Genomic DNA, 15,572 nt, shown 5'->3' on the forward strand with positions numbered 1-15,572 from the left:
CTGTATCCTTTGGTCCTTCTTATTGACGATGAAACTCAGAAATTGCATCAGAATTAAATACAAAAGGCACAAGGCAGACTTAAGACAAGAAGTCTGACTCTTCCTACTGACTATGTTTTGAACCATTCCTGTGACACTAGTTATAGATTCCGATGCTTCACTTCAGGTTTATTGTATCCCTCTGACCTTCGTATTGACGATGAAACACAGAAATTGCATCGGAATTAAATACAAAAGGCACAATGCCGTCTTAAGTACAACAAAACTGTATCTTCTTACTGTCTATGTTTTGAACCATTCCTGTGACACTAGTTATAGATTCCGATGCTTCACTCCAGGTTTACTGTATCCCTTGGACTTTCTTATTGACGATGAAACACAGAAATTGCATCGGAATTAAATACAAAAGGCACAATGCCGACTTAAGGACAAGAAGACTGACTATTCTTACTGACTATGTTTTGAACCATTCCTGTGACACTAGCTATGGATACCGATGCTTTACATCAGGTTTACTGTATCCCTCTGAACTTCGTATTCACGATGAAACACAGAAATTGCACCGGAATTAAATACAAAAGGCACAATGCCGACTTAAGTACATGAAGACCGACTCTTCTTACTGACTATGCATTGAACCATTCCTGTGACACTAGTTATAGATTCCGATGCTTCACAGTAGGTTTACTGTATCCCTCTGACCTTCTTATTGACGATGAAACACAGAAATTGCACCGGAATCAAATTCAAAAATGACATTGAAGACTTAAGTACATGAAGACCGACTCTTCAAACTAACTATGTTTTGAACCGTTCCTGTAACACTAGTTATAGATTCCGATGCTTCACTTCAGGTTTACTGTGTCCCTTGGACCTTCTTATTGACGGTGAAACACAGAAATTGCATCGGAATTAAATAAAAAAGGCACAATGCCGACTCAAGTACAAGCAGACTGGCTCTTCTTACTGTCTATGTTTTGAACCATTTCTGTGACACTAGTTATAGATTCCGATGATTCACTCCAGGTTTACTGTATCCCTTGGACCTTCTTATTGACGATGAAACACAGAAATTTGCATCGGAATTAAATACAAAAGGCACAATGCCGACATAAGGACAAGAGGACCGACTCTTCTTACACACTATGTTTTGAACCATTCCATTGACACTAGTTATAGATTCCGATGCTTCACGCCAGGTTTACTGCATCCCTTGGACGTTGTTATTGACGATGAAACACTGACAGTGCATTGGAATTAAATAGATTAGGCAAAATGCCGACTTAAGTACAAGAAGACTGACTCTTCTTACTGACTATGCTTTGTACCATTCCTGTGACACTAGTTATAGGTTCCGATGCTTCACTTCATGTTTACTGTATCCCCTGGACCTTCTTCTTGACGATGAAACACAGAAATTGCATCGGAATTAAATAGAAAAGGCACAATGCCGACTTTAGTACAAGAAGACTGACTCTTCTTACTGTCTATGTTTTGAACCATTCCTGTGACACTAGTTATAAATTCCGATGCTTGACTTCAGGTTTACTGTGTCCCTATGACTTTCTTGTTGACGATGAAACACTGAAATTGCATCGGAATTTAATACAAAAGTCACAATGCCGACTCAAGTACAAGAAGACTGACTCTTCTTCCTGTCTATGTTTTGAACCATTCCTGTGACACTAGTTACAAATTCCGATGCTTCACATCAGTTTTACTGTATTCCTCTGACCTTCTTATTGACGATGAAACACAGAAATATCATCGGAATTAAATACAAAAGGCAAAATGCCGACTTAAGTACAAGAAGACTGACTCTTCATACTGACTATGTTTTGAACCATTTCTGTGACACTAGTTATGGATTCTGATGCTTCAATTCAGGGTTACTGTATCCCTCTGACCTTCTTATTCACGATTAAACACAGAAATTGCATCGGAATTAAATACAAAAGGCACAATGCCGACTTAAGTACAAGAAGACTGACTCTTCTTACTGTTTATGTTTTGAACCATTCCTGTGACACTAGTTATAGATTCCGATGCTTCACTTCAGGTTTACTGTATCCCTCTGACCTTCTTATTGACGATGAAACACGTAGATTGCATCGGAATTATATACAAAAGGCACAATGCCGCCTAAAGTACAAGAAGACTGACTCTTCCTACTGTCTATGATTTGAACAATTCCTGTGACCCTAGTTATAGAGTCCGATGTTTCACTTCAGGTTTACTGTACCCCTCTGACCTTCTTATTGACGATGAAACACTGATATTGCATCGGAATTAAATAGATTAGGCATAATGCCGACTTAAGTACAAGAAGTCTGACTCTTTTTACTGACTATGTTTTTAACCATTCCTGTGACTCTAGTTATAGATTCCGATGCTTCACTTCATGTTTACCGTATGCCTTTGACCTTCTTATTGACGATGAAACACAGAAATTGCATCGGAATTAAATACAAAAGGCACAATGCCGACTTAAGTACATGAAGACTGACTCTTCTTAGTGACTATGTTTTGAACCATTCCTGTGACACTAGTTATGGATTCCGATGCTTCACTTCAGGATTACTGTATCCCTTGGACCTTCTTACTGACGGTGAAACACAGAAATTGCATCGGAATTAAATACAAAAGGCACAATGCCGACATAAGGACAAGAAGACTGACTCTTCTTTCTGACTATGTTTTGAACCATTCCTGTGACACTAGTTATAGATTCCGATGCTTCACTTCAGGTTTATTGTATCCCTCTGACCTTCGTATTGACGATGAAACACAGAAATTGCATCGGAATTAAATACAAAAGGCACAATGCCGTCTTAAGTACAACAAAACTGTATCTTCTTACTGTCTATGTTTTGAACCATTCCTGTGACACTAGTTATAGATTCCGATGCTTCACTCCAGGTTTACTGTATCCCTTGGACCTTCTTATTGACGATGAAACACAGAAATTGCATCGGAATTAAATACAAAAGGCACAATGCCGACTTAAGGACAAGAAGACTGACTCTTCTTACTGACTATGTTTTGAACCATTCCTGTGACACTAGCTATGGATACCGATGCTTTACATCAGGTTTACTGTATCCCTCTGAACTACGTATTGACGATGAAACACAGAAATTGCACCGGAATTAAATACAAAAGGCACAATGCCGACTTAAGTACATGAAGACCGACTCTTCTTACTGACTATGCATTGAACCATTCCTGTGACACTAGTTATAGATTCCGATGCTTCACAGTAGGTTTACTGTATCCCTCTGACCTTCTTATTGACGATGAAACACAGAAATTGCACCGGAATCAAATTCAAAAATGACATTGAAGACTTAAGTACATGAAGACCGACTCTTCAAACTTACTATGTTTTGAACCGTTCCTGTAACACTAGTTATAGATTCCGATGCTTCACTTCAGGTTTACTGTGTCCCTTGGACCTTCTTATTGACGGTGAAACACAGAAATTGCATCGGAATTAAATAAAAAAGGCACAATGCCGACTCAAGTACAAGCAGACTGGCTCTTCTTACTGTCTATGTTTTGAACCATTTCTGTGACACTAGTTATAGATTCCGATGATTCACTCCAGGTTTACTGTATCCCTTGGACCTTCTTATTGACGATGAAACACAGAAATTTGCATCGGAATTAAATACAAAAGGCACAATGCCGACATAAGGACAAGAGGACCGACTCTTCTTACACACTATGTTTTGAACCATTCCATTGACACTAGTTATAGATTCCGATGCTTCACGCCAGGTTTACTGCATCCCTTGGACGTTGTTATTGACGATGAAACACTGACAGTGCATTGGAATTAAATAGATTAGGCAAAATGCCGACTTAGGTACAAGAAGACTGACTCTTCTTACTGACTATGTTTTGTACCATTCCTGTGACACTAGTTATAGGTTCCGATGCTTCACTTCATGTTTACTGTATCCCCTGGACCTTCTTATTGACGATGAAACACAGAAATTGCATCGGAATTAAATAGAAAAGGCACAATGCCGACTTTAGTACAAGAAGACTGACTCTTCTTACTGTCTATGTTTTGAACCATTCCTGTGACACTAGTTATAAATTCCGATGCTTGACTTCAGGTTTACTGTGTCCCTATGACTTTCTTGTTGACGATGAAACACTGAAATTGCATCGGAATTTAATACAAAAGTCACAATGCCGACTCAAGTACAAGAAGACTGACTCTTCTTCCTGTCTATGTTTTGAACCATTCCTGTGACACTAGTTACAAATTCCGATGCTTCACATCAGTTTTACTGTATTCCTCTGACCTTCTTATTGACGATGAAACACAGAAATATCATCGGAATTAAATACAAAAGGCAAAATGCCGACTTAAGTACAAGAAGACTGACTCTTCATACTGACTATGTTTTGAACCATTTCTGTGACACTAGTTATGGATTCTGATGCTTCAATTCAGGGTTACTGTATCCCTCTGACCTTCTTATTCACGATTAAACACAGAAATTGCATCGGAATTAAATACAAAAGGCACAATGCCGACTTAAGTACAAGAAGACTGACTCTTCTTACTGTTTATGTTTTGAACCATTCCTGTGACACTAGTTATAGATTCCGATGCTTCACTTCAGGTTTACTGTATCCCTCTGACCTTCTTATTGACGATGAAACACGTAGATTGCATCGGAATTATATACAAAAGGCACAATGCCGCCTAAAGTACAAGAAGACTGACTCTTCCTACTGTCTATGATTTGAACAATTCCTGTGACCCTAGTTATAGAGTCCGATGTTTCACTTCAGGTTTACTGTACCCCTCTGACCTTCTTATTGACGATGAAACACTGATATTGCATCGGAATTAAATAGATTAGGCATAATGCCGACTTAAGTACAAGAAGTCTGACTCTTTTTACTGACTATGTTTTTAACCATTCCTGTGACTCTAGTTATAGATTCCGATGCTTCACTTCATGTTTACCGTATGCCTTTGACCTTCTTATTGACGATGAAACACAGAAATTGCATCGGAATTAAATACAAAAGGCACAATGCCGACTTAAGTACATGAAGACTGACTCTTCTTAGTGACTATGTTTTGAACCATTCCTGTGACACTAGTTATGGATTCCGATGCTTCACTTCAGGATTACTGTATCCCTTGGACCTTCTTACTGACGGTGAAACACAGAAATTGCATCGGAATTAAATACAAAAGGCACAATGCCGACATAAGGACAAGAAGACTGACTCTTCTTTCTGACTATGTTTTGAACCATTCCTGTGACACTAGTTATAGATTCCGATGCTTCGCTTCAGGTTTACTGTATGCCTTGGACCTTCTTATTGACGATGAAACACAGAAATTGCATCGGAATTAAATACAAAAGGCACAATGCCGACTTAAGTACAACAAGACTATATCTTCTTACTGTCTATGTTTTGAACCATTCCTGTGACACTAGTTATAGATTCCGATGCTTCACTTCAGGTTTACTGCATCCCTCTGACTTTCTTATTGACGATGAAACACTGATATTGCATCGGAATTAAACAGATTAGGCATAAAGCCGACTTAAGTACATAAAGACTGACTCTTCTTACTGACTATGTTTTGAACCATTCCTGTGACACTAGTTATAGATTCCGATGCTTCACTTCATGTTTACTGTATGCCTTGGAGTTTCTGATTGACGATGAAACACAGAAATTGCATCGGAATTAAATACAAAAGGCACAATGCCGACTTAAGTACTGACTATGATTTGAACCATTCCTATGACACTAGTTACAGAATCCGATGCTTCACTCCAGGTTTACTGTATCCTTTGGACCTTCTTATTGACGATGAAACGCAGAAATTGCATCAGAATTAAATACAAAAGGCACAAGGCAGACTTAAGGACAAGAAGTCTGACTCTTCCTACTGACTATGTTTTGAACCATTCCTGTGACACTAGTTATAGATTCCGATGCTTCACTTCAGGTTTATTGTATCCCTCTGACCTTCGTATTGACGATGAAACACAGAAATTGCATCGGAATTAAATACAAAAGGCACAATGCCGTCTTAAGTACAACAAAACTGTATCTTCTTACTGACTATGCATTGACCCATTCCTGTGACACTAGTTATAGATTCCGATGCTTCACAGTAGGTTTACTGTATCCCTCTGACCTTCTTATTGACGATGAAACACAGAAATTGCACCGGAATTAAATACAAAAATCACATTGAAGACTTAAGTACATGAAGACCGACTCTTCAAACTTACTATGTTTTGAACCGTTCCTGTAACACTAGTTATAGATTCCGATGCTTCACTTCAGGTTTACTGTGTCCCTTGGACCTTCTTATTGACGATGAAACACAGAAATTGCATCGGAATTAAATAAAAAAGGCACAATGCCGACTCAAGTACAAGCAGACTGGCTCTTCTTACTGTCTATGTTTTGAACCATTTCTGTGACACTAGTTATAGATTCCGATGATTCACTCCAGGTTTACTGTATCCCTTGGACCTTCTTATTGACGATGAAACACAGAAATTTGCATCGGAATTAAATACAAAAGGCACAATGCCGACATAAGGACAAGAGGACCGACTCTTCTTACACACTATGTTTTGAACCATTCCATTGACACTAGTTATAGATTCCGATGCTTCACGCCAGGTTTACTGCATCCCTTGGACGTTGTTATTGACGATGAAACACTGACAGTGCATTGGAATTAAATAGATTAGGCAAAATGCCGACTTAAGTACAAGAAGACTGACTCTTCTTACTGACTATGTTTTGTACCATTCCTGTGACACTAGTTATAGGTTCCGATGCTTCACTTCATGTTTACTGTATCCCCTTGACCTTCTTATTGACGATGAAACACAGAAATTGCATCGGAATTAAATAGAAAAGGCACAATGCCGACTTTAGTACAAGAAGACTGACTCTTCTTACTGTCTATGTTTTGAACCATTCCTGTGACACTAGTTATAAATTCCGATGCTTGACTTCAGGTTTACTGTGTCCCTATGACTTTCTTGTTGACGATGAAACACTGAAATTGCATCGGAATTTAATACAAAAGTCACAATGCCGACTCAAGTACAAGAAGACTGACTCTTCTTCCTGTCTATGTTTTGAACCATTCCTGTGACACTAGTTACAAATGCCGATGCTTCACTTCAGGTTTACTGTATTCCTCTGACCTTCTTATTGACGATGAAACACAGAAATATCATCGGAATTAAATACAAAAGGCAAAATGCCGACTTAAGTACAAGAAGACTGACTCTTCATACTGACTATGTTTTGAACCAGTCCTGTGACACTAGTTATAGATTCCGATGCTTCACATCAGGTTCACTGTATCCCTCTGACCTTCTTATTGACGAAGAAACACAGAAATTGCACCGGAATTAAATACAAAAGGCACAATGCCGCTTTAAGTACATGAAGACCGACTTTTCTTGCTGACTATGTTTTGAACCATTCCTGTGACACTAGTTATAGATTCCGATGCATCACTTCAGGTTTACTGTATCCCTCTGACCTTCTTATTGACGATGAAACACTGAAATTGCATTGGAATTAAATAGATTAGGCATAAAGCCGACTTAAGTACATGAAGACTGACTCTTCTTACTGACTATGTTTTGAACCATTCCTGTGACACTAGTTATAGATTCCGTTGCTTCACTTCATCTTTACTGTATGCCTTGGACCTTCTGATTGTCGATGAAACACAGAAATTGCATCGGAATTAAATACAAAATGCACAATGCCGACATAAGTACATGAGGACTGACTCTTCTAACTGACTATGTTTTGAACCATTCCTGTGACACTAGTTATAGATTCCGATGCTTCAGTTCAGGTTTACTGTATCCCTTGGACCTTCTTATTGACGATGAAACACAGAAATTGCATCGGAATTAAATACAAAAGACACAATGCCGACTTAAGTACATGAAGACCGACTCCTCTTACTGACTATGTTTAGAACCATTCCTGTGACACTACTTATAGATTCCGATGCTTCACATTAGGTTTACTGTATCCCTCTGACCTTCTTATTGACGATGAAACACAGATATTGCATCGGAATTAAATACAAAAGGCACAATGCCGACTTAAGTACATTAAGACCGACTCTTCAAACTGACTATGTTTTGAACCGTTCCTGTAACACTAGTTACAGATTCCGATGCTTCACTTCAGGTTTACTGTATCCCTTGGACCTTCTTATTGACGATGAAACACATAAATTGCATCGGAATTAAATAAAAAAGGCACAATGCCGACTCAAGTACAAGCAGACTGGCTCTTCTTACTGTCTATGTTTCGAACCATTTCTGTGACACTAGTTATAGTTTCCGATGCTTCACATCAGGTTTACTGTATCCCTCTGACCTTCTTATTGACGATGAAACACAGAAATTGCACCGGAATGAAATACAAAAGGCACAATGCCGACTTAAGTACAAGAAGACTGACTCTTCTTACTGTCTATGTTTTGAACCATTCCATTGACACTAGTTATAGATTCCGATGCTTCACGCCAGGTTTACTGCATCCCTTGGACCTTCTTATTAACGATGAAACACTGAAATAGCATTGGAATTAAATAGATTAGGCAAATTGCCGACTTAAGTACAAGAAGACTGACTCTTCTTACTGACTATGTTTTAACCATTCCTGTGACACTAGTTATAGGTTCCGATGCTTCACTTCAAGTTTACTGTATCCCTTGGACCTTCTTATTGACGATGAAACACAGATATTGCATCGGAATTAAATACAAAAGGCACAATGCGACATAAGTACATGAAGACCGACTCTTCTTACTGACTATGTTTGAACCATTCCTGTGACACTAGTTATAGATTCCGTTGCTTCACTTCATGTTTACTGTATGCCTTGGACCTTCTTATTGACGATGAGACACTGAAATTGCATCGGAATTAAATAGAAAAGGCACAATGCCGACTTAAGAACAAGAAGACTCACTCTTCTTACTGACTATGTTTTGAACCATTCCTGTGACACTTGTTATAGATTCCGATGCTTCACTTCAGGTTTACTGTATCCCTTGGACCTTCTTATTGACGATGAAACACAGAAATTGCATCGGAATTAAATACAGAAGACACAATGCCGACTTAAGTACATGAAGACCGACTCTTCTTACTGACTATGTTTAGAACCATTCCTGTGACACTACTTATGGATTCCGATGCTTCACATTAGGTTTACTGTATCCCTCTGACCTTCTTATTGACGATGAAACACAGATATTGCATCGGAATTAAATACAAAAGGCACAATGCCGACTTAAGTACATGAAGACCGACTCTTCAAACTGACTATGTTTTGAACCGTTCCTGTAACACTAGTTACAGATTCCGATGCTTCACTTCAGGTTTACTGTATCCCTTGGACCTTCTTATTGACGATGAAACACATAAATTGCATCGGAATTAAATAAAAAAGGCACAATGCCGACTCAAGTACAAGCAGACTGGCTCTTATTACTGTCTATGTTTCGAACCATTTCTGTGACACTAGTTATAGGTTCCGATGCTTCACATCAGCTTTACTGTATCCCTCTGACCTTCTTATTGACGATGAAACACAGAAATTGCACCGGAATGAAATACAAAAGGCACAATGCCGACTTAATTACAAGAAGACTGACTCTTCTTACTGTCTATGTTTTGAACCATTCCATTGACACTAGTTATAGATTCCGATGCTTCACGCCAGGTTTACTGCATCCCTTGAACCTTCTTATTGACGATGAAACACTGAAATAGCATTGGAATTAAATAGATTAGGCAAATTGCCGACTTAAGTACAAGAAGACTGACTCTTCTTACTGACTATGTTTTAACCATTCCTGTGACACTAGTTATAGGTTCCGATGCTTCACTTCAAGTTTACTGTATCCCTTGCACCTTCTTATTGACGATGAAACACAGATATTGCACCTGAATTAAATAGAAAATTCACAATGCCAACTTAAGTACAAGAAGACTGACTTTTCTTACTGAATATGTTTGAACCATTCCTGTGACACTAGTAATAGATTCCGATGCTTCACTTCAGGTTTACTGTATCCCTTGGACCTTCTTATTGACGATGAAACACAGTAATTGTTTCGGAATTAAATACAAAAGCCACAATGCCGACTTAAGTACTGTCTATGTTTTGAACCATTCCTGTGGCACTACTTGTAGATTCCGATGCTTCACTTCAGGTTTATTTTATCCCTCTGATCTTCTTATTGACGATGAACACAGAAATTGCACCGGAATTAAATACAAAAGCCACAATGCCGACTTAAGTACAAGAAGACTGACTCTTCTTCCTGTCTATGTTTTGAACCATTCCTGTGACACTAGTTACAAATGCCGATGCTTCACTTCAGGTTTACTGTATTCCTCTGACCTTCTTATTGACGATGAAACACAGAAATATCATCGGAATTAAATACAAAAGGCAAAATGCCGACTTAAGTACAAGAAGACTGACTCTTCATACTGACTATGTTTTGAACCATTTCTGTGACACTAGTTATGGAATCCGATGCTTCAATTCAGGGTTACTGTATCCCTCTGACCTTCTTATTCACGATTAAACACAGAAATTGCATCGGAATTAAATACAAAGGCACAATGCCGACTTAAGTACAAGAAGACTGACTCTTCTTACTGTTTATGTTTTGAACCATTCCTGTGACACTAGTTATAGATTCCGATGCTTCACTTCAGGTTTACTGTATCGCTCTGACCTTCTTATTGACGTTGAAACACAGAAATTGCATCGGAATTTAATACAAAAGGCACAATGCCGACTTCATGACAAGAAGACTGACTCTTCTTACTGAATATGTTTTGAAACATTCCTGTGACACTAGTTATAGATTCCGATGCTTCACATCAGGTTTACTGTATCCCTCTGACATTCTTATTGACGATGAAACACAGAAATTGCACCGGAATTAAATTCAAAAGGCACAATACCGACTTAAGTGCATGAAGACCGACTCTTCTTACTGACTATGTTTTGAACCAGTCCTGTGACACTAGTTCTAGATTCCGATGCTTCACATCAGGTTCACTGTATCCCTCTGACCTTCTTATTGACGAAGAAACACAGAAATTGCACCGGAATTAAATACAAAAGGCACAATGCCGCTTTAAGTACATGAAGACCGACTTTTCTTGCTGACTATGTTTTGAACCATTCCTGTGACACTAGTTATAGATTCCGATGCATCACTTCAGGTTTACTGTATCCCTCTGACCTTCTTATTGACGATGAAACACTGAAATTGCATTGGAATTAAATAGATTAGGCATAAAGCCGACTTAAGTACATGAAGACTGACTCTTCTTACTGACTATGTTTTGAACCATTCCTGTGACACTAGTTATAGATTCCGTTGCTTCACTTCATCTTTACTGTATGCCTTGGACCTTCTGATTGTCGATGAAACACAGAAATTGCATCGGAATTAAATACAAAATGCACAATGCCGACATAAGTACATGAGGACTGACTCTTCTAACTGACTATGTTTTGAACCATTCCTGTGACACTAGTTATAGATTCCGATGCTTCAGTTCAGGTTTACTGTATCCCTTGGACCTTCTTATTGACGATGAAACACAGAAATTGCATCGGAATTAAATACAAAAGACACAATGCCGACTTAAGTACATGAAGACCGACTCCTCTTACTGACTATGTTTAGAACCATTCCTGTGACACTACTTATAGATTCCGATGCTTCACATTAGGTTTACTGTATCCCTCTGACCTTCTTATTGACGATGAAACACAGATATTGCATCGGAATTAAATACAAAAGGCACAATGCCGACTTAAGTACATTAAGACCGACTCTTCAAACTGACTATGTTTTGAACCGTTCCTGTAACACTAGTTACAGATTCCGATGCTTCACTTCAGGTTTACTGTATCCCTTGGACCTTCTTATTGACGATGAAACACATAAATTGCATCGGAATTAAATAAAAAAGGCACAATGCCGACTCAAGTACAAGCAGACTGGCTCTTCTTACTGTCTATGTTTCGAACCATTTCTGTGACACTAGTTATAGTTTCCGATGCTTCACATCAGGTTTACTGTATCCCTCTGACCTTCTTATTGACGATGAAACACAGAAATTGCACCGGAATGAAATACAAAAGGCACAATGCCGACTTAAGTACAAGAAGACTGACTCTTCTTACTGTCTATGTTTTGAACCATTCCATTGACACTAGTTATAGATTCCGATGCTTCACGCCAGGTTTACTGCATCCCTTGGACCTTCTTATTAACGATGAAACACTGAAATAGCATTGGAATTAAATAGATTAGGCAAATTGCCGACTTAAGTACAAGAAGACTGACTCTTCTTACTGACTATGTTTTAACCATTCCTGTGACACTAGTTATAGGTTCCGATGCTTCACTTCAAGTTTACTGTATCCCTTGGACCTTCTTATTGACGATGAAACACAGATATTGCATCGGAATTAAATACAAAAGGCACAATGCGACATAAGTACATGAAGACCGACTCTTCTTACTGACTATGTTTGAACCATTCCTGTGACACTAGTTATAGATTCCGTTGCTTCACTTCATGTTTACTGTATGCCTTGGACCTTCTTATTGACGATGAGACACTGAAATTGCATCGGAATTAAATAGAAAAGGCACAATGCCGACTTAAGAACAAGAAGACTCACTCTTCTTACTGACTATGTTTTGAACCATTCCTGTGACACTTGTTATAGATTCCGATGCTTCACTTCAGGTTTACTGTATCCCTTGGACCTTCTTATTGACGATGAAACACAGAAATTGCATCGGAATTAAATACAGAAGACACAATGCCGACTTAAGTACATGAAGACCGACTCTTCTTACTGACTATGTTTAGAACCATTCCTGTGACACTACTTATAGATTCCGATGCTTCACATTAGGTTTACTGTATCCCTCTGACCTTCTTATTGACGATGAAACACAGATATTGCATCGGGATTAAATACAAAAGGCACAATGCCGACTTAAGTACATGAAGACCGACTCTTCAAACTGACTATGTTTTGAACCGTTCCTGTAACACTAGTTACAGATTCCGATGCTTCACTTCAGGTTTACTGTATCCCTTGGACCTTCTTATTGACGATGAAACACATAAATTGCATCGGAATTAAATAAAAAAGGCACAATGCCGACTCAAGTACAAGCAGACTGGCTCTTATTACTGTCTATGTTTCGAACCATTTCTGTGACACTAGTTATAGGTTCCGATGCTTCACATCAGCTTTACTGTATCCCTCTGACCTTCTTATTGACGATGAAACACAGAAATTGCACCGGAATGAAATACAAAAGGCACAATGCCGACTTAATTACAAGAAGACTGACTCTTCTTACTGTCTATGTTTTGAACCATTCCATTGACACTAGTTATAGATTCCGATGCTTCACGCCAGGTTTACTGCATCCCTTGAACCTTCTTATTGACGATGAAACACTGAAATAGCATTGGAATTAAATAGATTAGGCAAATTGCCGACTTAAGTACAAGAAGACTGACTCTTCTTACTGACTATGTTTTAACCATTCCTGTGACACTAGTTATAGGTTCCGATGCTTCACTTCAAGTTTACTGTATCCCTTGCACCTTCTTATTGACGATGAAACACAGATATTGCACCTGAATTAAATAGAAAATTCACAATGCCAACTTAAGTACAAGAAGACTGACTTTTCTTACTGACTATGTTTGAACCATTCCTGTGACACTAGTAATAGATTCCGATGCTTCACTTCAGGTTTACTGTATCCCTTGGACCTTCTTATTGACGATGAAACACAGTAATTGTTTCGGAATTAAATACAAAAGCCACAATGCCGACTTAAGTACTGTCTATGTTTTGAACCATTCCTGTGGCACTACTTGTAGATTCCGATGCTTCACTTCAGGTTTATTTTATCCCTCTGATCTTCTTATTGACGATGAACACAGAAATTGCACCGGAATTAAATACAAAAGCCACAATGCCGACTTAAGTACAAGAAGACTGACTCTTCTTCCTGTCTATGTTTTGAACCATTCCTGTGACACTAGTTACAAATGCCGATGCTTCACTTCAGGTTTACTGTATTCCTCTGACCTTCTTATTGACGATGAAACACAGAAATATCATCGGAATTAAATACAAAAGGCAAAATGCCGACTTAAGTACAAGAAGACTGACTCTTCATACTGACTATGTTTTGAACCATTTCTGTGACACTAGTTATGGAATCCGATGCTTCAATTCAGGGTTACTGTATCCCTCTGACCTTCTTATTCACGATTAAACACAGAAATTGCATCGGAATTAAATACAAAGGCACAATGCCGACTTAAGTACAAGAAGACTGACTCTTCTTACTGTTTATGTTTTGAACCATTCCTGTGACACTAGTTATAGATTCCGATGCTTCACTTCAGGTTTACTGTATCGCTCTGACCTTCTTATTGACGTTGAAACACAGAAATTGCATCGGAATTTAATACAAAAGGCACAATGCCGACTTCATGACAAGAAGACTGACTCTTCTTACTGAATATGTTTTGAAACATTCCTGTGACACTAGTTATAGATTCCGATGCTTCACATCAGGTTTACTGTATCCCTCTGACATTCTTATTGACGATGAAACACAGAAATTGCACCGGAATTAAATTCAAAAGGCACAATACCGACTTAAGTGCATGAAGACCGACTCTTCTTACTGACTATGTTTTGAACCAGTCCTGTGACACTAGTTATAGATTCCGATGCTTCACATCAGGTTCACTGTATCCCTCTGACCTTAGTATTGACGAAGAAACACAGAAATTGCACCGGAATTAAATACAAAAGGCACAATGCCGCTTTAAGTACATGAAGACCGACTTTTCTTGCTGACTATGTTTTGAACCATTCCTGTGACACTAGTTATAGATTCCGATGCATCACTTCAGGTTTACTGTATCCCTCTGACCTTCTTATTGACGATGAAACACTGAAGTTGCATTGGAATTAAATAGATTAGGCATAAAGCCGACTTAAGTACATGAAGACTGACTCTTCTTACTGACTATGTTTTGAACCATTCCTGTGACACTAGTTATAGATTCCGTTGCTTCACTTCATCTTTACTGTATGCCTTGGACCTTCTGATTGTCGATGAAACACAGAAATTGCATCGGAAATAAATACAAAATGCACAATGCCGACATAAGTACATGAGGACTGACTCTTCTAACTGACTATGTTTTGAACCATTCCTGTGACACTAGTTATAGATTCCGATGCTTCAGTTCAGGTTTACTGTATCCCTTGGACCTTCTTATTGACGATGAAACACAGAAATTGCATCGGAATTAAATACAAAAGACACAATGCCGACTTAAGTACATGAAGACCGACTCCTCTTACTGACTATGTTTAGAACCATTCCTGTGACACTACTTATAGATTCCGATGCTTCACATTAG

The sequence above is a fragment of the Schistocerca americana genome, chromosome X, assembly GCF_021461395.2.
Source record: "Schistocerca americana isolate TAMUIC-IGC-003095 chromosome X, iqSchAmer2.1, whole genome shotgun sequence".
NCBI lineage: Eukaryota > Metazoa > Arthropoda > Insecta > Orthoptera > Acrididae > Schistocerca > Schistocerca americana.